The following is a 25,623-nucleotide window of genomic DNA, read 5'->3' on the forward strand; positions in this document are numbered from 1 at the left end:
TTTCTATGAGAAAATTGATATGGAAGAATTTCAATCTAGTTATGATGCACAAAGGGTATATCTAAGGGGGGGACCATTGCAACAACATCTTCTTAAAATTGGATCATTGCCTTTGGTCACATTGAATACCCTACAACCCTTGTTAAAAAATTATTTTAATCCAAGGGCATAGGCCTTATATTTTTCTCTCTCCAAAATCTTTGGAATGAATAAGCATGATTGTATTCAAGGCTCTACTATTCTCATCATAGCTCAAACTGTCCAGTTTGGAATGAGTTCAATTCTAGATTTTGCTTCTTTTCTAGCTAAAGAGATTCCTAATGGGTTAATTAATATAGCACAAGGTAAGGTTAATAGGCCTTTTTGCTGGTACTCTTTGTTGATGTATATATGTTTATATAAAGGGGTTACTTTATTCTCCAAAGAGATGAAATTGGAATTGGAGAGAGATGGAGAGAAACTCACAGTTTAGTTGTCAAATGAAGACATGACATGGGAGGTCACAGATGCCAGTATTGTTAGATTTGATAGATATTTTTCTTCAAGGCTTGGATAGCCCTAGGATATACCTCAGTCCTGATTAGAATTGATAAGACCTAAGGGACATTCCAAAGAGCTATTGGTAAGTCATAATTGGGGGGATATCGTCCCATATCCTATTTCTACTATTTTTAGATTTTATGATTTTTTGGGAAAACCCCATGTGCTACCCTACCAGGTTCCTTTGAAGGTAGGAATTGCAAAATTGTTGTAGCAAATTGGGACAATTGATGAGAGGGATTTACTAGAGAAATACAAAGGTACATTCTTCCCAATGGTTGCTACAGTGGATGAGTTTGTATTTGTTAAGAAATGGTGGAGAAGTTTATGATTTTTTTTGGATAAGTATCAAATGTACCAATCACATGCTTGTTATATTGATCTAGAGGGATTCTATGACCTTCTTAGAGAAAGGACCAAAGCTAAGGCTCATAAAAAAATTATGTATTTCCTAGAGGATGTCATAAGAAATATGTTTTCAATGCAAGAATAGGAAATCATAAATGAAATATGAATAGTTCATAGAAAATTCCTTGAATTTATAAATTCTTTTGAGCCCACCTATAATCCTTTACCAGATAAGAAATATTGGTGGGCCAAAATGGATATGTTGATGAATAATTTTGCTATAATTATGAAAACCATAAACAAGAAGAAGGACATTTTGGCTAAGGCACATCTGGATAAAGCTTTTGAAGTGGAGAGGAGATAAAGTAGAAGAATGATAGTAACTCTAGGGTAGTATACATTGCAAAGAAAAGCTAGATATCTTGTGGCTCAGAATGTATAGTATATCCCTCCTTACAAGAGTCCAAGATTAGAAAGCCCATCTAACACAAGTACCCCCAAGAAACAAAAGTTAGAACAAGGATCATCCTATCAAGTAGGAGAATACTCACCATCCTAGACTCCACTAAAAATAGATGATCAGGCATCTCTAAGAGAATAGCCAAAAAAAATTAGAGGGGAGGGAGAGATTGTGATTACAACTACTAATTTTCAAGGAGGATTACCTGAAGAGCCTCCTATGTAGTCGTTGGATCTTACTGTTGTAGATTTTAGAGGTAGGGAGATAGACCCTATTATTGCACAAGCATCTAAAAAATTCATTGATGATGAAAATTTTGTGAAATCTAGAGCCTTTGCACAATTTTTGTGGAGAAGGAACATTGTCAATTTTGAAAATAAATGCAAGTCAATAAAAGTAGAGCAGGCAAGTAAATTGGACTATGAAATTGAGGAAGAGGTTAAGGCTAATTTCATGGAGGACTTTACACAATTGACCCCTAAAGGGGGAAGACAGTTATTGGGAGAGTCAGGAGTTTTAATATTACCTAAATGGGACATAGCTAGTGCTATGATCTTTCACTCCATTAGAAAAGAAAAAGATGTTTAGTACAAGACTGAGGGAGAATTTTACAAGCACATAGAGGAATAAAGTATAGCAATGATCACCAACCATTAGTGATCTAGTCTATTGAAGAAAGGGATAAAACTAGGATATAAGAAATTTCAAATGTTAGGCATGCATGCACTCTTGTAGTAAATAGAGCAAATGAAGTGGATAGTGAAGAGATAAGTAAGATGACTAAAGAAATGATGGACTTTTAGATGGTGGTTTTTGGGAAAGATGAAAGTAGATTCCTAGAGCTCAATGCCAAGTTTGAAGAAATACTACATGCATATGAGGAAAGAGGAAACATGATACAACAATTGAAAACTCAAGTATCTCTGCTAGATAAACAATTGAGAAAAAGAAAAGTGGGAGAGTCTACTAGACCTAGAATTGTTTATCCTTGCCCCCTAATTGAGCCATTTAAGTTGAATCTAATTGTAGAGTTGCCTGACACTCCACAAAGGCCAAAATTTTATACTACTAAGGAGTTTGAGGAGGAAAAGAATATGCTTATATGGGCCTTGCATGTTGAACTAAATAATCAATGTGAATAAAAATAAAATATATATCTTATATCTAATAGATAAGATTGATTGGCCATCATTTTTTGAGCAATTGGTGAAGATGCTTGATATGTGGAATGAAATAAGAAGTATTGAAGATACTTTGAAGCCTATTGTGCAAAAATGGGGTGGAATAGATAAAAATATCACCCTTTTATGTATCTCAATTATTACTCTATCCTATAAATAGATAGAAAGAACCTTTGATATGACTAATAATCTATTTGAGTTTGATGAGAAGAGGGTTGTAGTCCATAAAATAATAATGATTTTCCTTTCTAGGTATTTAGGTGAAAATTTTGATTTGTTTCCCACAACACTTTAAAAGATTGATAAAATAAAAGGAAAAGAAGAGTGGGGGAAAGAATTGGATGGTTTATTATGTCAAAGAATGAATGGAATCATTAATGAGAAGGGACATTTCTTATGGGCAATGAAAAATGAAGAATTCATTAAAGTGCAACTATTTTATAATTCCATCAGAGAGAAATTTGTTGAAATAAGTAAAATAGGAAATATTGTGGTTAAGAAGCAACATGAAACCTTGAGGATTGATTGGCCTGATGATGAAATTTTCAAAAAATGGATGGATGATCTTGTGCATTCAAAGAAAATGGAAATAGAAGAGGAGGACATGAATCATCATGAGACTCAAGCAATAGAAACATCAATGCATGCATAGGAAGAGAAAGAGGACCAACTAACCTTAGTGACAAGTGCAATGCTTGCAATTGATGATATACTAACTGAGGACATAGATATAACTATCGTTTTAATAGTGCATGATGATAAAAATGGAGAGCCTCAAGTTAAAGTAAATATGTAGAAATCAAAGCCTAACACATCACTAACAGACCTAATGGTTGTACATATTCTAAGGATTTGTAATATAAAAAGGGGCAATCATGAAATTTTTAGCATTTGAAGGTGTAATGAAAGGTGGTCCCATAGAAAAATGTTATGATATAAAGTTTTTTTGTTGCACAAATTTTTGTCCTTTACAGTAGTAACAATGTAAATATCATTTTTTGCAATGGATAGCTATCAATTCTCTATGCCTAAAACTTGTTGCATCTCACACTATATAAGTGATATTCCAAGGCTAGAGAAAAGCTCCAAGTCATTTTACAATTTTAGTATTTTTTTGAGTATTGTTCAGTCCAATTTTCTTGATGCAAACTTTATGTACAAATATCTGAGAATACATAAACGTCATAGGATCTTAATGTCTTATCTTGAGTCATTTTTTAGTTCTGTTACAATTTTCATATAATTTTCAAAGTAAATTAAGATAAAGATGAACTATCCCCATATCTTTTCTTTTTGAATCTTGTTTCCTTCTTTATTAGTTGGTTATGTTAAAATTGTACAAGAAAAGTTTGTTCAATTGAATGTAATTAAATCAAATTTTATGTCATTTCACTATTGCTTTTAGTTCAATGAATTAATTAAATGCTTTAGTGAAGTTGATAGGATTTCCATGGTAGTAGGAGGGATGTGTATAGAATTGTTGATAATATTGATTGTAATGCAGTAAATTAGGTCTGGAAATTGGATAGACTCTTAATCCCAATGGATGGCACACTAATATATTATTTCAGTCTACAGATGGAGAAATCATGAATAAGCATCAAGATTAAACCTAAATCAAATAAATTTTACTTTCATGTTTGAACAGTGTCAAAGCTGGTCAACACTTGTTTACATTTAACCTCTAAGTCTTAGTTAACTATTATTTCTTAGAATTACTTGTAGATCTAAGAACAATTGTGACCAATTTGTTGCAAGGGGTGGAAATTTTTATAGAATATCATGGAATGAGTGAGATATGTGTATAGTATCATGTTATAAACCTTTCATCCCTTAGGTGCACCCACCTTCATTTTGCAAAGCCTAAAGAGTAGAAAATCTCTCTGATTTTGTTGAAGTTGGGTCTAGATCTAAAGCACATATAATTATTTATTGAAATTAGCTAATCCTTAGGTTGTTTTGATCTTTTTATTTTTGTATTAAATATTTTTTTTCTTAATAGTGTAAAAACACCAACAAATTTCCTAAAGTTGTTAAGCTTTATCTTCAAGGACCTAATTCTCTGTTAACAATTTTTAGAGACAATAGTCCACCAAGATAATTTGGGGGGTGGGGGGGTGTGGGTGAATCAATTAAACAACCTTAAATATTCTTAACCATTCAACCAAATTAAACAATAACCATAACAAGATGTACATATACAATTACACCAGATATGCTAACTAGGGAAAACCCTAGTGGGAATGATGCCCACAAGATGATGTACTGATATAAATATTCCTTGTTAGAGGAAGGACCCTGTTAAGAGTCTATTACAACATTTAGTATGTATGAATCCCTATTAAGAGACTTTGAATCATTGTTAGAAGATTCCAAACCTATTAGGAGTTGTGCCAACCCTATTAGGATTTATAAAAGACAGAAGGACCTACTATCCAAACAACTTCTAGGGAAAGACCATTGAACTCACTATCTAATTGATCTTTGAACTATTCCTTGCTGAATTTTGTACTATTCTTTAACTTCTTTTTTTTGTCCTATTAATTGGACCAATCACTATCAAACCTTGTAGACTAGGTAACAAACCTCGGAGCCAAGTATCAAACTTTGGATCACACAATACAACCTCGGTAATGAAGTTTCCTTCACATTTTTTTTTATCTTCTTATCTTTTCATTTTTCTCTTTGTGCTACTTACAATCATTCACATTTATTCATAAATGATAAAGGAAGATGTCCTTCCTTTATACTAAATCCATACAATAATTCCCTGAGTCAGCTATTACTCTTTCTCAATTAATTATTATAGGACCTCATTAACGAAATGTTACACTTATAGATAACATTAATATTTCACCTTGTGACATGAATAAATTTCTATACATTTAACATTATGATGAGCAAGCTTAGCTCCATCATCTCTAGAATTTCTTCTTTACATCTTTAACTTTGGCTTCAGAATGACAACTCTGCTATGAGATATAACAAGTTTAGTAGAACATACCTTTGTAAACTCTATCTCATAACAATATTCATTGAAACTTACACAACTTCTTCTAGAATTAATATCTTATGCTTTTGAGACTAGCTGCATATATAAGACACTTAGTAGTATCTCCCTTTAACCTTGCTTAGTGAAAATGCTCAATGATCTATCTGTATCAACATGATTTTTTTGCTATTATTGTGTCAAATACCACAAAAAATTGCTATGTTGACATCAATTTGATAAACATAGTCATGAATGTAACATATCATAATGATAATGATCTAATCATGTTTCTCCAATGCTCCCCAATAGGAATATCATCAGCATTCATGCTTCCAACAACTATATGATCCATAAGTTTTACTTATGTAACACAAAAGACAAATTTCTTAGGATTGAGTGAAATCTCATGCTCATTGCATCTTTTCAACACTTTCTGCAAGTCCCTTAGACAATTTTCTCTATACCTGGAGAGGACTTTCAAATTATCTTCGTAAAAAACTATGATCTTATCCTTTAGATAAGAAAATGAGCAATTCATCACCCTCTAAAAGGTGGTGCCAATATTAATGAGTTCAATGGGAATTTTGTTAAATGCAAATGTTTTCCAAGTAGTGATGAATGTTGTCTTGAACTAATCTTTTGGATTTACCTCAATTTTATTAAAACCCAAAGATCTATCTAGCATGGACATCATTTTGAGCTGACCACTTTTTGTAATCGATGGTCGATATTGGGCAATGCATAATTGTTCTTTAGAGATGCCTAGTTCAAATTCTTGAAATTCATGTAAATTCTAATCTTCCCACTCTTTTTCTAGATTGTGACAATGTCAGATATCCATGTCAAATGATGTATGGGATAGATAATTATATCTTCCAACATCTTGTGGACTTCCCTAAAGAAGTTATCTGAGATAATAGGGTTGTAGTTAGGCTGCTTTTTTCTAAAAGGACTGGTTTTATGCTTGAAGAGAATTTTATTATTGAACTTTCCATTCCTAAAGGTCTTTAGGTCCTCATATCCCCGATAAAATACATTTTGGTATTCTATCAAAAACCATTTTCTTTTTCCCTCTCTTCCTTTGAGCAATTACTACCAATATTAACTAGCTTGAGTTTATATCTAATGTCAATATTCATCCCTTCATATTCTCCATAAGCTCCACCTTTTATTTGTCTCTCCATTTTGATAAATGCATCATTCCTATCAAATAGTTTCTCCAGTGATATAAGGTGTCAAGGGATCTTGTTACCTTTGAGTTGTTCGGCTCCAAGCTCCAACACTTTCTTAGTGTTAGGGAAGAAATCTTTGCAAGCATTTTCACTCCCTTCAAAATACTGGTCACTAAAAGGTTCAAATCATTCTATTAAGGAATGGATTTTCTTATTATCATTAAACACTTTCCATGTCTCAATGTTGGTAGGAACATTTGGCTTGAACAAGATTTTGACCTTGTATTGATTATCTACGAAATCCATATGTGGGAGTTGTAGTGAGGATGAGCGCAGCTAACAAGTTCACCCTTGGATTATGCTTCCTTGGAAAATCTTGTATTGAAAAGGCATCTAGATGCAAAATCTCATCCTAGGCCCTTTATTTGTAATTATTGAGTCTAGCATTCTTTACAGTGTACTAAGCTCAACTTTGCTTCACTATAATCTTTGCATCTCCTTGAGCTCTTAAGATCTTGACTCCTCTATACTTTGCAGCAGTGATACCCAACAAAAAGTATTCATACTCTATTGTGTTTTTGGTGTTTTTGAATTGCAACTTATAAGAAAGATGAGTACCATCTCCACTTGGGGATGCAAGAACTACACTAGTTTTAGACCTGATAGAAGTGTAACTAGCATTGAACTCCAGGGTTCAAATCCCTAGATCACTAGGAGGATCTAGTTGCTCTTATAAATAACCAAATTCATAGAACATAATGTAATTTTAAAACTCCATTTCATGATATAGGATTTGTGCCTCAAGATCATTAGACTTATAAACTATGAATTTGGCCTTTTGCTCAAGTTAAAACTCAATTTTCTTATTCTCCATGGGAATAATGGCATGAGACCAATACATCTTGATTTTTCATCCCATGTCTCTACAAAATAATCTACTCAAAAGCATCCCATATCTAGCAAGAATTTTTTCTACTAGGATGGTTAGTTTCTTTTTATTTACAAGGTGAGCAACCAATGCTACTTATTCATCTTTTGCTTGACCTATTAGAGGGATCTTCTTTGCATCCATGGAATAGAAATGTCCAAAATTTTTGGTAAGGGTAAAGCTAAGGGTACAAGAAACTGAAGAGGACATGTCATTATAAAAAGCTCCAAAATTAATAATGTAGTTACTAAGCTTATGGCTATTTATGTGTATGGACACATAGAATGGGTCTGACTTTTGACCAAGGGAGATAGCCAAAAATGACACCTCTTCCTCTTTGAAGAGCATAGGAAAAAGAAACTCTTCATCAACTAGTGGACCACTATCCAATTGATTTTGGTCATTGCTAATAGTAGAGCTGACATTGGGTTGGATTTTGGCATTAGCATCACTTTTACAATAATCTACTAGCTTTTGTATTTTAGTAGTATGAGTCTTGAGATAATTAATGGGAGACACCAATTTATGAGCATCCTTACAATATTGTATAATATTAAATGAGGAATGAGGCTTACCACTTGGATCAAACTTTGACTGCTCTTTCCTCCAAGATGAGGAACTAGATGCTCTAGTTGTAGTTCATGAAGCTCTAGTGGTTGTGTTTTTGGAAGGAACAAAGTTCATTAAGTTCTTCTCTCTCTGACTTCTTGTAGAAATAGTCATTTGAATTTTTTCTAAGGTAGTGAAGCAGTCACCCCCAACCTCCAAATCTAATTCATATTGCAAAAAGAATTTTCTAGAGTTGCCATGGGGAGTAGAATCATCTTCACTTTAAAGATACTCTATGGTTAACTCGTTGGTAGCAATGAGCTACTTATATCTATTCATTTATAGGTAGGAATCATCATCATGATCAGCTCATAGATGAAAAATACATATATTTTGTTTCTTGGGAGGTGCCTCAAGAGTAGTCTTTTGTTGAGTAGATGATAATTGCAATGGTCTACATTTATGTTACCTTTGAGGAATGTCTTGATATGGTTGCTAGAGTGAAGAGCCAAGTTTTCCCATTTGAATCTTCATGGAAATAATTTCATTTGAGATCTTTTGAAGAATTTCTTCAATATTGTTAGTTACACTAGGGGTAGAGCTTGTAAATGCTCCACTCTAAATCTCTCTTTTCCACTTCCTGGCTGCTATCAAATCACTCTCAATTTTGATTGACAAGTTTTGAGCAGCTAGTAGATTAGCCACATGCACATGTCTTATTTGAAAAATTATTTTAGGGGGTATGGATCTAATGAAGAACACTATCTAGCTATCAGTAGCAGGCTTTCTTATAGTAGGGATCCTATTGATAAGCTTACTGAATTTAGCAATGAAGTTTCTCATAAGAACACTGAGTTCCTTGTTTATCTAGGTAAATTGAGTCAAAATAGTATGCTCATCCTTAGTACTCTTATCATGTGCTTCAAATTAGTTTTGCATGTCATCCTAGGTTGTGATACATCCTCCTAGAAGGTGCTGAAACTAGTCAGCTACATTGTCAACCAAGGTTTCCATAAACATCCTCAATGCTACATCCTCATGATAAGGACAAATCAAATTACATGTGGCAAAGAAATCCAAAATTTTCTCATTAGTAGAGACCTTCCCATCACCATTTAACTTTGGTAAATTATTTCTAGAAGCTCTAGGGAGGTCATTATTGGCATCAAGATGCAAAGGGACAATAGCAATACCCTAGGGAACAAACATTGAGGTAGGGAGGATTATTGGTACAACCTAAAAAGTGATAGCAATAGGCATAATGATTCTATGAAGAGAAATGGTGTTGTACATTGATGGGATTTGATAAAAAGAAAAAGGAGGTGAAGATGAATGACTACTGATCCAGGTAATAGGGTGAGGTGGTAGAAAAAGAGCACCACAGATACCTTGATATACTAGATCTTGAGATCATCTTCTCCCTCTTGCTATAGGATCTTCCAATATAGAAAGCTCATCTTTCTACAATTCTTCAAATAAAGGGTAGACTTGACCTTTACCACAAGCATTGCGTGTATATGTAAAATCTAGGGTGAACTATCTTAGCTCACAATGAACGTGCTTTTCTTAATCTTCATTTCCATAAATCTCCCTCCCAATATTTGACATTCGCTTCCTCTCTTTTGAGACCAAAGATTACTCTTCTATACTAGTCAAGGGACTTTTGGCTTTTCTAAGTGAGGGTTTTCAATTGATTTATGATATTTTCTTGTTTTTCCTAGAAACCAAGGTTAGGTTGCACTACTAGGATTTGTCTCTCCTAAGGTAACACCATTTCTCCTTAAGAGAACTTGTTATACATGACTCCACTATTTGAGTGCCACAGAGATAATCTCTAAGATTCTCAATAAAGCCATAGGAAAACTTACTTAAGAGAACTTAGGACATATGATTAATTCCCTAGTAGAGTCATTGAAAACTATTTGGTGACTATTTGTCTTCCTTGATATTTTGGTTTATACCCTGACTCTTCGATTGCCCAATGGCTTATGAGGAAAAAAGAGGCTAACAACATAATGGGTCATTGTAGTGATCTACCAAAGGACCCCAAATTGAAAAGTATAAATCCCTTATGAATGCAAGATAAACAATGAATTTTATCTTTCATGTTTTAAGGGTATGCCCTTAACCAAAGAGTAGAAGAGGAAAAAACCAAGTTGTTCAACACTTTAAACAACCTAGGCAATTGAAAGGGGGATCAAATTGTAACATACAATATATTACAACCTAAATGTAACAAATAGAAACATGCATAACTAGCTACAATAAAAAAAAGAAAGGAAGAGATAGTGAAATTTAAGTAATTCTAGGATTAAATAGCTAATATTTTTACAATTCCCAAATTTTCTATATCTCCGTTACTCCATACACCAGTTTCTAGCTTCCTTGTGCATTCAAATAAACTAAACACATAGACCACAATGAATAGTAGAGAGAACACAAGACATGCTTACCATTATATATGTGAAAATGTGACCTCAGATCATTCACCTCAACTTCAACATGGTCATTATATGTGGAGTCATCCTGGAATAAACATGGGGTCATTTATCCAAGAGGCCTGACGATGCAACCTGTTGCCTTCTAACAAGAAGGATTATGCCTATATTCTCTTAGAATGAGGAGCAGGCATCCAGACCTTTCTAGAATGATGGATTTTATGCGAAGTATGATTATGCAACTAATCTATATGAAGTGCAAGCACTGATCTAAGAAAAAAAAGATATTAAGCTAAATGTATGCATATTTAATCTAAATGACACCAAATTATAACCCAAGTATGAAAGCTAGAACGTAAATGAGTAGTTATTTTGACAACAATTCAATATATTTGAAATTCCAACCTCTGCCATGAGGGATTGAGAATCCCTTAAATAGAATCCAAGAATCGATCAATGATCAAGATCAATTTGGATGGATGGTTAAGATCAAAGAGAAGATTTAGTTAAAATAGAAAATTCCTTGTGTCGGTAAAGTTAACTAAGCTTTTCATGAGTGTGAGAACAAGTTAACTAAATTAATTCCAATTCAAGAGATATTCCACTCAAAGTTTCCATTTTGGAACTGGAGAGAAGATTTTGAAGAGATTATTTAATTCAATAAAGTGAGATATGGCCTCATAAATGCCTTTTATCATTTAATTGAATAAGAAAATTAAATTATATAAAGTGAGCATGATTATTAAATTAAATATTTTTAATTCCTTACTACATTAGCCTTAGGGGATGATTTAATTTAATTAAAGTATAAACACTTAAAATTAAATTAAATATTAATCAATAAGTTTTAATGTGACTAATTCCAGTCAGTACTTTTGGAATTAAATAAGTAACATGATTAATGTAGATTAGGATTTTCTATATTTGACAATTAAGTCAAGTAGTGAAAATTAGAATAAGAATTGACTACTAAAATAAGACTTGGGATTTGATCAAAATAGACCAAAATTGGTTACCATGGTAAGGATCCAATTTTGGGGTATTACATTTTTCCCCTCTTTGAATGAATGTGCAAGCAATGCATTTAATTCAAAGAAAAATTAGAAAGCATGATGCGCAAATCAAGAAATGAGATTGATTGTGCAATTTGATGATGCAAAAACCAATTGATAAGCTTTTAAAGATTATCTCCAGAATGAAGCTTAATCTTAAGGGATCCAAATAGAACACATAGATACCTAGATTGACAAGCTTTTAAAGATTATCTCCAAAACAAAGCTTAATCTTAAGGGATCTAGATAGAACACCTAGATACCTAGAGTTGATAAGCTTTTAAAGATTATCTCCAGAATGGAGCTTAATATTAAGGGATCCAGATAGAACACCTAGATACCTACAGTTGACAAGCATTTAAAGATTATCTCTAGAATGGAGCTTAATATTAAGGGATCTAGATAGAATACCTAGATACCTAGAGTTGAGAAGCTTTTAAAGATTATCTCCAGAATGGAGCTTAATCTTAAGGGATCTACATAGAACACCTAGATACCTAGAGTTGATATGCTTTTAAAGATTATCTCCATAATGAAACTTAATCTTAAGGGATCCAAATAGAACACTTAGATACTTAGAGTTGATAAGCTTTTAAAGATTATCTCTAGAATGAAGCTTAATCCTAAGGGATCTAGATAGAACACCTAGATACCTAACCATAAAAGATAGCAAGATCCAACCATGAGTCATAAAATCATCCCTAGAATGAGGCTTGATCCTCAGGAACTAGGGTTTAGACTATCCTAATACCTGTCCATCAAAATTTGATAAAGACTGCTATAAGATGCACTAGTTGAATTTTGACAAATAAATGACTATGTGACTAAAATTTTTAGTCGCATTACTAAAACTTTTAGTCACATGACTAAATATGATCAAATTCTACTATTATTTTGTAATTCACAAGTATAAATGATTAAATAAATGACTAATTTGGTCATCAAGTAAAATCACAATGCTAGAAAAATAAAAATGATGAAATAAATGACTAAGTAATTAGTAACTCAAACAAGAATGACTAAATGAATGATGATTAATCCTTTATACTATGTTTGATAATATGTAGACTTATATATAGAAGTTGCATTTTATTGGTAAAGATTGTTCACTAATAGGCTTATTGCATGAGAAAATCATGTACACTTGTCACATACCAAAAATCTACCTCTACATGAATTAACAACATTTAGAAATAGAATCACAAGGAATGGTTACCACCAAATAAAGTTTTAGTCATGGCTTATTAATTAAAAGCATAAAATAACTTTATATGTCTTTTAGGTCTCATTAGAGGGTTGTTAAATTCATCAAGTGCTTTGTAATCATTATTATGGAAGTGCATTTTCATAGTTGTAGGGGGTGTAGTGTTTAAAAGTATTTAAAAAACTTTAGATGTTAGTGAATAGGGAGAAACTATATTGGGTTATCCTTATAGATAAACCAATTAATGGTTTTTGATAGGGTTTTTTGATGCGCACACTTTGCTTTATTTCTTGATTCAATAAATTATAACCCCTCTTTTATTGAATGTTTCTATAGTACTAGTATATATGTATTTAATTATAATTGTTGTGCTATGATTGATTCTTTTCACATAGTGCACTTTTGAACAAGTACATTTAAACAATACTTATAATTTTTCTTTGAAAATAGTATGTAACTTTAAGTAAACTATCTCTTATTTATCAATGTTAAGAAATAAGTTTGTACTATTCATTTTTAAATTAATTAGTAAAATATATTTGAATTGGAGAGAAAAATCCATTTAATTTTAAAATGAATAGCACAAAATTATTTCTAAACATTGACAAGTAGATATATTTCTATGTGAAGTAAAAAAAAACATTTAAAAAATAAAATTATAAGTGTCTTTAAATGTATATGTTCAAAGAGTTTTTTTTTTCTTCATAAATTCATTACAATTAAATTGAGATGTTGTATAAAGTCAAAGTGTGATTTAATTTGAATATGATTAATTGTATTGTAGAATAAAACATTTAATTGATATATAACATATATTAAATTATTTTGATATAATAAATTTTATTAATTTATTTAATATTATTTAATATGAAATAAAATAAATAATCAATATAATGTAAAATATTTCCAATATAATAAGTACCAAAATTTCTATAAATTTCTATGATTTTAATTTATATTATATAGTACTATATATTATAAATTATATGGCCAATGCTCTCTTACCACAAAAATTGTAATTAGGGGTATCACATTCAATTTCCAAATACCCAATAAAGGTTGTAGTAATAAGATATTAATAGTGTATAGAATTAATGGGAGAAAGTTTCAACTCCATTGGTTCACATTAACCAACATACTTGTAGCTAGTACCAAAATGTGATCTTCCAAACAAGCTATTAGGATTTTTGTTAGGTATTGTTGTTGTGAGTGCCCTTATAGACATGAAAGAGAAGAAGGCTAGAAGTAGCTATAGCGAATTCAAATAATAATTAGTGCTGATACAAAGTAGCCAGTTTCGATGCACAAATGCATGGAAGTGCAGAAAAACCTTGAGCGGGAATGAATAAATATCAAGCACTGGGATCGAGTGAATGGGATTGAATCGATGCAAAAGCAACAGGAGGGGTGGCTCCATTCTAGATCCTCAAGTTACAAATCTAACCACAAAACCCCTTAGAATACTATGGGGATTCAGTTGATTGAGTGGAAGTAGCACAAGTTTCCTCTGAACTAGCCCCATGAAATGCCATGTCGACAAACAGATTCAAGGTAAGTAGAACCCCTACTATCTATAGGGCATTACTTTATTTTGATTTAGGGCCCCTACTATATATAGGGCAGTTGAATTAATACCATTATTCCTGAAACTATTCTTCTCTAATAGAAATGATTGAACCATTACATACCCATAAATTGGGCATCTCTGTTGCAATATTTGAAAGGATAAACAAGGCGAGTGAACTGTTTGGCAAAATGCCTCAAAGAAATATATCTCATGATGAGCAAAGATATTTGGGTATTTTGAAGTTGGATTTCTTGGAAAGGTGCAAGAAGCTTTTAAGCACACTCAACTTGCTAGTTAAAGATAGACTCCTCAAACCTTGGCTACATTCTCACTACCTGTGGTCAAACTAGAGATTTGGAATAGGGTATGAACATCCATCAAAGCTTAGTTGAGAGAATATTTTGTCAGATATCATTTTTGCAAGTACCCTACTAGACATGTATGCAAAATGTGGAAAAAGAGAAAAGGTGTGCGATCTATTTTACATAATACCTAGATGAAATTTGATCTCATGAACTACCATGACTGTAGGATACACACAAGTGTCACTAGCATTAAAGTATCAAGTGCTACTCTCAGATCAACAAGTATATCACAGTTAATGGAAGCAATGAATTTTAGGGAAGAAACTGTGTCTACTTTCTTTGTAGTTGTAGATGCATTCAAATCTCAAGAATTCTCATTCTACAAACCAATTGAAACCATTACTGGTATGTTCTTTCATAACAAAATTATTGAAGCATTTAGTAGATCTACTAAGGGCATTCTTGTTACATCAAGAGCTCCTCTTGGTACTTGGATATGGTCCAAATCATACCCAATGTCCAAACCTATAATAATCAATTTACCATTTCTATTGATACTGGTGTCATCTTGATGTTCTGTAGTTGAATCAACTTATTCATATAACTTAAGAAACATCATACTCATATCTCTATTGAATTAAGGTGTGGAAAGGTCTAGAAATTTCCACTCACTATCACCTAGGTACTTTTTAAGAATTATCATGATATCCATCTTTCCAGAGAACTACTTCCTTTGAACACTATGAAGCTGTCAAATATGTGATGCATTCTTTCACATTAATAATATCATATTGCTTGATAGCTATCATTAAGGATCTTTGTGAATGTTTCCCTTGACTTTGAATTCTCTTGACACTAAAAGTTGCCTTTGAAACCACTAACCATGATATTATATGTATGCTTCCCTTTGAAAAGTATGACTAGTAAATCACTGCCAGAAAATCTTTATTCACTGCTACAACATCAAAATTTAGAAGTAGTACTATCACTATGAAAATCACCACTACAAAAAATTGCAATCCTTTGATGGGTCTCATAATAATTTGATATGATATAAGACAGACCCAATCAAAAACCTTATAGGACTCAAGACATTCATTGTGACATAAAATGATTTTGATGGATCAATTATTTTTGAGGCTGTAAAGTTGGAAAAGGTAGGTGTCTCCCATAATCATTTTGGAGGGGTATTCTCTAGAAGGTTACTAAATGTCCCAATTTGATTTATCTTAACCTTAGTGGAAACAGTTTTATTAGCTCAATTCCTCATAGTATTAGGAACCTCCTCCAGCTAGAAACACTGGTCCTCTCTTCCAATAACTTCTCTCGAAATATTCCAAGCTCATTCAAGACCCTCACCAAGCTATCACACAAGTTAATTAGAATAAACTGAATGAAAGCACGCCCAATGATCTATCACCCATTGTAGGTCTAAAATCTCTTGATCTCAACAACAACAAGTTATTGGGGTATATTATTGTATAATTTTTCTCTAAGAAATCTCAAGTCTTTGAACCTTGCCTCCAATTTTCTCTCTAGAGAGATACCTTAGAATTTTCCTAGAAGTTTATAAAAGTTGTACATAGCTAATAAAAACTTGGCTGGAAGTATCCCTCTAACAAATTCAAATACCCCAAATTTGACATACCTATAAATGAATAACAACTATTTAAATAGCTCAATTCTAAAGATGTTAGCTAGTTTTACAAAACTCCATGTACTTGATCTTGGACACAATGCCTTGGGGGTCTTATTGACCAAAGTACTGCCCAAACTTGTGTTGTTGCAGCATATAAAGCTGTCAAATAATAAATTTGGGGGAAATATTCTAGATGGGCTATCAAATTTTCCAGCACTGACATATATGGATTTGAGATACAATCCCTTATCAGGATCCATATCCCCAAAATTATTTAAGCTTTAATAGCTTTAGAATCTGTGTTTGCAAAATAATTGTCTACCAGGAATTATACTAGGGAGTATATAGGATAGAACGTCTTTGATAGAGATTTATTTTAGTAGTTATAGGCTCAGTGGAACAATTCCACAAGGAGTTAGCAATCTTTATGCTGTAGATTTCTTTGAATATCAGCCACAATTTTTTGAAAGGCAAAATTCCAAGCTCTCTATCCAACATGATTACTCTAGAAATCTTTGATATTTTCAATAAAAAGTTGATAGAAGATATTCCAAGATCATTATAAAATTTGAAGAGTTTCATAGTATTGAACCTGTCATACAATAAATTAACAAACATCATTTCCCCTACTATACTGCACAACACAAACATATATTTTAATTATACATGGAACTCTTTTCTTAGTTTCTACAGGGAGTGCTAGTTGGAGTTGCTATTGTTAGTGCTATTTTTTCCTTTGGGGCAGTTGTATTGACATTTTTCACATGCAAATACTTACATAGAGCTCAATCTTTCATAAGTAATTCATAAAATCCTTAAAAAAGTGGAGCATATGATTATCTCATATGAGGTGCTTCTTGTAGAAACTAATAAATTCCACAAGTCCAATCTACTAGCAAAAAAAAATTATGGATCAATGTATAAAGGATTTTTTGCTAATAGGATCCATGTTTTTGTGAAGATTCTTAGTTTAGTAGATGAAGAATTAGACAAGACTTTCAAAGTGTAATGTAAGTTATTACAGAATGTTTAATGCCAAAATCTTGCAAGAATCATCACCACGTATTCCAATGTTAGCTTCAAACCTTTGATCTTTGAGTTTTTCTCAAATGAAAGCATGGAGAATCATTTGTATCAAGGTAGTGGTAGATTGGGACTAGAAAAATTGTTGAACATAGCCAAAGATGTAGCCAATGCTCTGGAATATCTTCACTCTGATTATTTCGTGTAGATAGTTCATTGTGACATCAAAGCAAGTAATATTCTTCTAGATGAAAGCGTGGCAACTCATCTATCAGATTTTGGAATATCCCTATTAATGGGAAGAATCATGATAAATTTAAAAAAATTCAATAATAGATTAATGTTGACACATGGTGCCCTAGAGCATGGAAGCAAAGCCTTTTGTCTCTAACAATATTTAGGATGCCAGAGGAAAAGTGTGTTAAAAATATTATAAAGCCATGTCTAGAAAATTTATCAAAGTGTCATCTCTAATTCCCCCAACCACCCAAAAAAGCTCAACCAATTTTTGTTTGGTAACCACACGATGAGAATGGGAGCCCAAAAGCTACAGAAATTTAACATATTTAACATTAAGATCATACAAATGGTAAGATGGTAAATACCATAAGATGATACAAATCTTCAATAGTCAATGTGAGGAGCAAGTGTAGTGGATTCCACCATGGAAACCTAGATAATAAGTTACACATAGAAATATAGTTAATGAACTTGAATAGATGCCACAATAAAATAAGCCCAATTCTTAGTTCATGGAGTCTAGAGATACATGCACAATGTATATTACAGCTTATATTAGAGCTTAGATTATATTAATATGACCAATTAGAGAAGTAGTTTAATGAAACTGAGCTCCACTATAAGTTTGGCCAAATTACCAGCGAGCAGGAGAAACATTGTATGAGGTGACAATCCTTCCATCAGTGGTAGTCACCTTGAATGAGAGAGACTAGCCATTCAAGTAGGAGTTACTTTGCCAATTTTGCCCCCAGTTGCGAGACATCTTCTACCACCCAGTCCTAGAGACCTTTATGGAAACAGAGTGCACATCCCCTACTCCTCCAACATTTGTTATCAATACCAAATTGAAGTAGGAGTGCCCATTGATGCTGAACCTAACTCCACCTCTTTTGTGACATGGGACTCTGAAAATAAAAACACCCAAGAAATGGTTAATTACTATTAAGATTCATATGCATGTACCCCATAAGGCTATATTTATACCTAGAACAGGCTTTTCGATCTCAAGGAAGCACTAATGCATGTAGAGGGCTACATAGCTAGTAGGTTGCACCATGCCTATGGAGTATTTTATAGTGCAACACTAGTACTAGGGTACTACAGGATGCCCAAACACAAGTTTTTAGAATGGGGCAATGGGCCTCAATTTTGGGATGGGGGAATAACTGGGCAACTGTAGGAAGGGGGAGATGATGTAACATGCTAATTTAAAATACTTGAATGTATAAAAATCACAACAAGAACTAAAATTATTGAATATTCAATATAGTAATATAAAACATATTAATAGTAACATTTATGAATAAAAATTCAAATAAAAATTGAAGTACCCATCCTAGCATCAGTGTGGTTGGGGAATTGTGAAGGTGGGGTACTTGGGTACTCCGAGTCACTAGTGAGGGAATGTCTTGGAGATGGTACTTAGAGGTATGGGAGGGGGTGCAGGTCATTGTGCATTCTAGTGGACTAGTCCATAGATGCCATTCCTATGGATTAGTTATGGTGAAAGAGGCAACTTAAACATTCATCCATCCTAGGAAGTGAATATCCATTTTCTTGCAACTCACCTTCTGTAGATGACAGGAACAATTCCAGCTCTATACTTGGCAATCCTGAGGAAGACAAGTTGAGTGAGATCAAAGTGTTGTTGTGGGGGATTGCACCATCCACCTGCATTGTTAGGGAGGCTAGAGTTGGGAGGACAGAATAGCAGTCACTACAATGGTGCCAAGCATGCACCACCTTGGATTTGCACTGCACATAATTTGAAAACAAGCTCCACAACTGAGGCCATTGTTAAAGAGGGTTGTGCTCAGAGCTATTGTAGTGGTACCATGGCCTTGGCTATATAGATTTACATATCCACATGCCCCTCCTAAAAGACATGAAAAAATAGATAAGTGGGTGATATAGAGAGATTCCTCATATCTATATGATAAACAATCTACTAAACTATGAACTCACATACCCATTGTACCAGAAGCATCATCTCCACTATAAAAGGTTGCATGTACTTGAAACCAGTATGAATCTTGATATTGACAATAAGCACAATAGGATTAATACTCAAATAGCCATTTCTTGCATCAGGTAAACACCCATACAACATTTTCATTCTATTTCTTGATATTTGTATAGCAGCCAAAATCAAATATTCTAGCTTAGTTAAGAAGAACTCTTTAGAAGAGCACTTATATTCCAAAAGTACATCTTAGCTTTTGTGCAAAGATCAACCATGTGAATGTCACAGAATTCACATATCTAAACTCTTAGCCACATTCACAACAAGACAGGCATTCACACATCCCCTCCAACCAAGCATTCAACAATTAAAAATTCTAGCATAATTAGATTCAACAATGAAAAAACATCATAGATTCTTACCTAATATACCCTTGTGAAACTCATATAATTCCCATACTAGAACTACCCACATTCACAACAAGATAAGCATTATTGCAAATCCTCACACCTGGCATTCCCTAGCTTGAAAGACTACAATTTCCAACCCAACCCTTCAAAAATGCATTGACCAGACCCACAAAGATATTACAAACATGTACAACCACATTTAATAATGAGAATATTGAATGACAGAAAGAAACATAAATCCAACTTAACAAAACCCCATTATGAGTTGAATGTGTTATTAGCTTTCATCTTGACAAAATGTACATAGATCTAGAGCTCGGCTAGAAATCATGCAAACCTTCACCTGACAGAGCAAGAAAACATGAAAATAGGTGGAGCAATGACCACCAAACATCAAATAAAGCCCAAAACCCAAAATTAGCAATCTTTAAAGAAGAATACCTACCTTACCCACTGAAACCCAATGGCAGACATGCTTAACAATCTACAAATCCAAATACACACTCTTACTAAACCTCCAATGAAGAGAATCTCAATCATCAAGGCAAGTCAAGAAAATATGATAAAACCTTTGATAATACACTTACTAACCCTTCAGAAATGACTAGGGAATGGGCCTTAGAAAAATGGCTCAATTAAATGTGATAGGAGATACAAGAGAAGAGGAGATTGGGTGAGTTTAGAGGTTGAGGAGGGGGTCAATTAAATAGAATTTGAAGGTGGGCATTACACATTCTACTAGGTAGTAAAAGCAATAGTATCTAATTATTCTGGGGCCAGGGGAAACTGAAAATAAATTTATGTAATTCAATATAAAATTTTTGATAAATAGGTTAATGTTATATTATTGTGAGTGTAATACTATGTGCATTGTAGTAACAACCCACATAGAGATTGGTCAGTGCAAGTAAGATCTCACAGCATTGCAATGGCTACTGGTTCTAAATTCAGAGCAGATTTGGATTGAGCCCAGCAAGATTGAATGAAAATTTCTTTAGTTATAATCTATTCCTGTATTAACATGTTAAATTTTGAACACACAGACCTTTAGTTTTAACTTTTGATATCTCTTTTCTTTGTTATTTGTTAGGAAAAAATGTGGAATCAGCTTGGAGTTTGTCCTCAACATGAAATTCTCTTCCCTAAATTAATAGTAAGAGTTGTTTTAGAAAATGGTTAAGTTTATTTATTTTATATAATCCATGTTGTAATCTATGTAATTGATTAAATTAAAATTGTTATTATATTGACTATGCAAAGTATACACAAGCTTGCCCATTTTTTTTCACTTCAAATAAACAATCTTAATGGCCAATTGTCTTAGAGATATCTCTTAATATTGAAAACAATGGCCTCATTAGAAGTTTAGCATTCCTTAGAAGCAAAACCACTAACCACTACTTTCCTACTATATTATTTTTTCTAAAATTCTTTGGTCTACCTCTTTGCATGAAATTCATTCATTTTAACTCTTTCTCCTGTCCCAACGTAACTGTCCATTTTCTTGAAATTCCTCTATTCTCCATCGCATGGGACAAAAACATAACATTTCTCTTTTTTGTATGTCTTGGTTTAATTTTATCAACATAAGAGAAATTATAAATGTTATTAAATGCTAGTGGGGCCTTAGCATTTAATTAGATTTATAATATAACTCACAAGCTTAGGAGGGATATTATAGGCTCCTTAATTTTTTGTTTTCTAGTCTACTTACTAATAGCTCCCATTTACTTCTTCAAATCATTATTTACTCATTCTCTTATGGAAACATCATACAAAAATGTTGAGTGCCCTTCTCTAATCTAGTGTGAGAAATTTAAATTTACACACAATGATAATACTATACTTTTTATTATTCATCCATTCAATGCATATTACAAGTATGGAGTATGACTAATCATAACTCCTATACATGTAGGTTTTTTGTTCAATCACTTTGATTATGTGCCTCCTATTTTCACTCTCAAATCTCTATGTGAGTTGTTACTATAGTGCAAGTAACACACAATATTACACACAATAATATAGCATTAACTTGTTTATCAACAACTTAATATTGACTTACCTAAATTCATTTTATAACAAATTAGTCAATTAAAAAAACCATGTGAACACTGATTTCTAACATGAATCAGTCATTGTTCTCTGGTTGGTTTTATAGGGGAAGCCTTTCACCAAAGTCCCACAAGCTTCTAATGCAAGTCAATTGTCTATTTCTCCAACCTTGTAATCCCTCTTCTATAACTACTCATAAAGATGTTATAGAAAATGATTACATGATATAAAAAGTGCCTTCAGATAATTGCATTTGCTTCAAAGTTTTCTAAAAATTTCAAGCTGTGATTCTTCTTTTTAATAAAATTATTTTTTTTCTCTAGATAGTGCAAATTTTGATGATGAACCAAATTAGGGGTTTGAATCTCTATCTATAAAAAAAAAAATCAAAATTTACACACCATATTAAGGCATGGTTAAACAAAATTTCCCTTTCATTTGTATGTTATCCATCCTCATTTAAGAAAAAGTAAAAATTGAACACTATCTTGTTTGATCACAACCGGCTTTAAGAATTTTGTTATGCATAGACATTTGGCAAGGAGGGGATATGATATGAAATCTACAAAATTCTTTTGTCTATTACTTTTGAATCCTTATCCTTATAACTATTTTGTAACTTTATTCTTAGACCAAATTCTTTTTAGGCATTCTGTCAAATAATTTTCATGGCTAGGTTTTGCTTCATTTTTCTTGCACATGATGATGGTAATACTCCTATTGATCACTTTGGCCTCCTTAATTCATGGTTTTCTCTATTGGGATGCCTTCTTTACTCTTCCATAGATGAATGTACCGATATTCTTAAGTGGTTTCTAAGAGGGTTGTTTATTATTTAAATAATAATATTTCATAATAATATTTCTTTGTGTATTGTTATTTATTTGATTAACATGATTATTATTATTATTATTATATTTATTTTTTATGTTTTATACTTTGGCCTCCATAATTCATGGTTTTCTCTATTGGGATGCATTGTTTACTCTTCCATAAACAAATGTACTGATATTCTTAAGTGATTTCTAAGAGGATTGTTTATTATTTGAATAATAGTATTTCATTGTGTATTATTATTTATTTGATTAACATGATTATTATTATGATTATATTTAATTTAATTTTTTGCTTAACTTTGTATTCTGGCTCTATTATCATTCAAATCTAGCTTTGAAAAGGGGACATTGCATTATGGTCAAGGATATGAAGTTTATGGTTATGATCAACCATCTTATCATCTATCAATGTATGGTTATTGGGCTTATTCTATAATTAGGGTTATCAACAACTGAAACATAGCCATTGCCTTCTAGACTTTACTAGTCCATTATTTCCTTTTGTTATAGGTTTTTTAAAGCAATTTATCATAAACGTATTATTTAGTTCTTTCTTAAATTTATGAATTGGTACCAGTTTCCCTATTAATAGGAATAATTTAATTATAGATCATTGATAAAAAAAATCTTTTTATGTACCTTATTTTTATCAAATTCCTATTTTTATGTTGTTTGTAGACAAAGGTTCAATAAATGTCAACATCAGTTGTAATGAACACTTTTTATCACCCACCTAAGCATAAGGAAGAGTAGATATTTGATCCCTTGGCACCTCCATATTTGAAAAAGTGAGTATTTCAATTGATTGTGTTTCGTAGTTTTTAATAGATGTGATTTTTAATGGGGTTTGATATTTTTATTTAATGCAAAACTCTGTTTTCTTGACATATTACATAATCATTTGTATATTTTTCTGAAAAGTTGTCACAAGAAACAATACTTGTGTGTGGCCAAAGTGCTCCAAATTATATTTATAAGAGTCTATCACTACAATAATTTAGAGAAGTGTAACTGACATGAATAATAATTTTAAAATGCTTGAACAAAAGAATTTAATTTTTTTGAATTGTTATTGATAAAGATTTAGATTATTGTTTTTCATAATAACTAAAATTTGTGTTCTTTGAGAAGAGTATATCATGTTATAGTGACCATGATCATGGTAGATCTAATGTTGAAAAGACAACTTTGTCAATTTTTTCCATTATTCTTTAAAAGGTGCTAGCTCAATGGAAGAGCACCTGCTTTATAAGTAGGAGGATGGTGGTTCAATTCCATTGTGCCCTAATATGACTAAATTAATGATTTAATAAAATACCAAATATATTACCAAATATACTACCATATATACTACAAAATATATTACCAAATATAATACCAAATAAACTACCAAATATATTACCATATATACTACCCAACAAACTACCAAATAAACTACCAAAGTTACCAAATAAACTACCATATAAACTACCAAATAACAACAAAAAATGACTAAATCAATGACCTAATAAATGATTAAAATGGTTTAGTCATAGATTTGGTTGGGAGATAAATTTCTGGCAATTAACTACCATTGATCACGTGATCAAAATTAGTCACATATCTACAATTTTTAGTAGTTTATTTACTAATATATTGTTGTTTTTGTACTAGTGATGTGATTAGCTAATGAAAAGATGAAACATATGAAAAAGATGCTAGATAAGGGGGAAGAAGATGCCCAAGTAATGAGACACCCCTGGTAATGAGGACATAAGATGAGAACAAGATGCTCCATGTAATGAAGATTGAGATTGAGTCAAAATTTAGATTCAATGATGTAATCATCCTGTCCCTTCAAGAGTGAAATTGAAAGATGACACACAAAAAATATGATATATAGAAGTATTTTAAGAGATACATAAGCAATTCAAGAGTGAACATAATATAGAAGAGATCAGAACAATTAGAAGAAAAATTGGAGTCAATTCAACATGATTTTGAGGTCAAGGAGAGCAAGTTTGACCAAAAGTTGACCAGAGTTGACTTTGTCCAAAATAACTTTTAAGAATTTGAAGAATTTTGAGTTGAAAAGATTTCAAGAATCACCAAGTACTAGAAAAAATTGGACTACACAAGGGTTCGATCGCATCGAGCCCAAAATTTTAAAACACATTTTTGAGCTACTTAAGTGTGTTAGATTTTGAATTTGATCCCAAAAGTGGATGTAGAGTAGTCAAATTAGCCAAGAGGGTGATTTTTGCAAAAAATCAGAACACTTTGACAAATTAGATCAAAACCTATATAAGGGCCCAAAGGGTCATTTTCAAATAATTTATGCTTTTGTCTTTAGTGAAGAAGTGAGCTCTGAGAGGAAGATGGTAGTTCCTATGTAGATGCATCATTTTGAGCACTCCTGATGACACAGTCAGTTGGTGAACTACAAACCTTTGATGAGTAATCAACAATCCCCCTTTGCATTTAATTTTTCACATATTTTGAGATGTTTTTGTACTTTTTAGCATGTTTTCAAGTCAGGTCTATTGTTTCTCACATCAGGGTTTCTTTCCTTGCATGATCCTGATCTTTCTTCATGCAAAGATCCACAAGCCTAATGTTTCTTCGAACATGCCAGTGGAGAATCTTTCCCAGGAGATATCCACCTCTCGCATGAGATGTGTGAGATTTTGGTCAGATCTCACTCATAGTCTTTTCATTTCTCATGTGAGGACTTGCCTTCAT

At 32.3% G+C, this 25,623-nt stretch overlaps 1 pseudogene; it reads right to left on the reverse strand.

Annotated features, from left to right (window-relative positions):
- Positions 1 to 18,236: 18,236 nt before the first annotated feature.
- On the reverse strand, positions 18,237 to 19,665 carry LOC149542407 (expansin-A1-like; annotated as a pseudogene).
- Between the last annotated feature and the right edge of the window lie 5,958 nt (positions 19,666 to 25,623).

Source organism: Cupressus sempervirens, chromosome 8 (assembly GCF_028749045.1).
Source record: "Cupressus sempervirens isolate cs-2001-9-10 chromosome 8, ASM2874904v1, whole genome shotgun sequence".
Taxonomy (NCBI): Eukaryota; Viridiplantae; Streptophyta; class Pinopsida; order Cupressales; family Cupressaceae; genus Cupressus; species Cupressus sempervirens.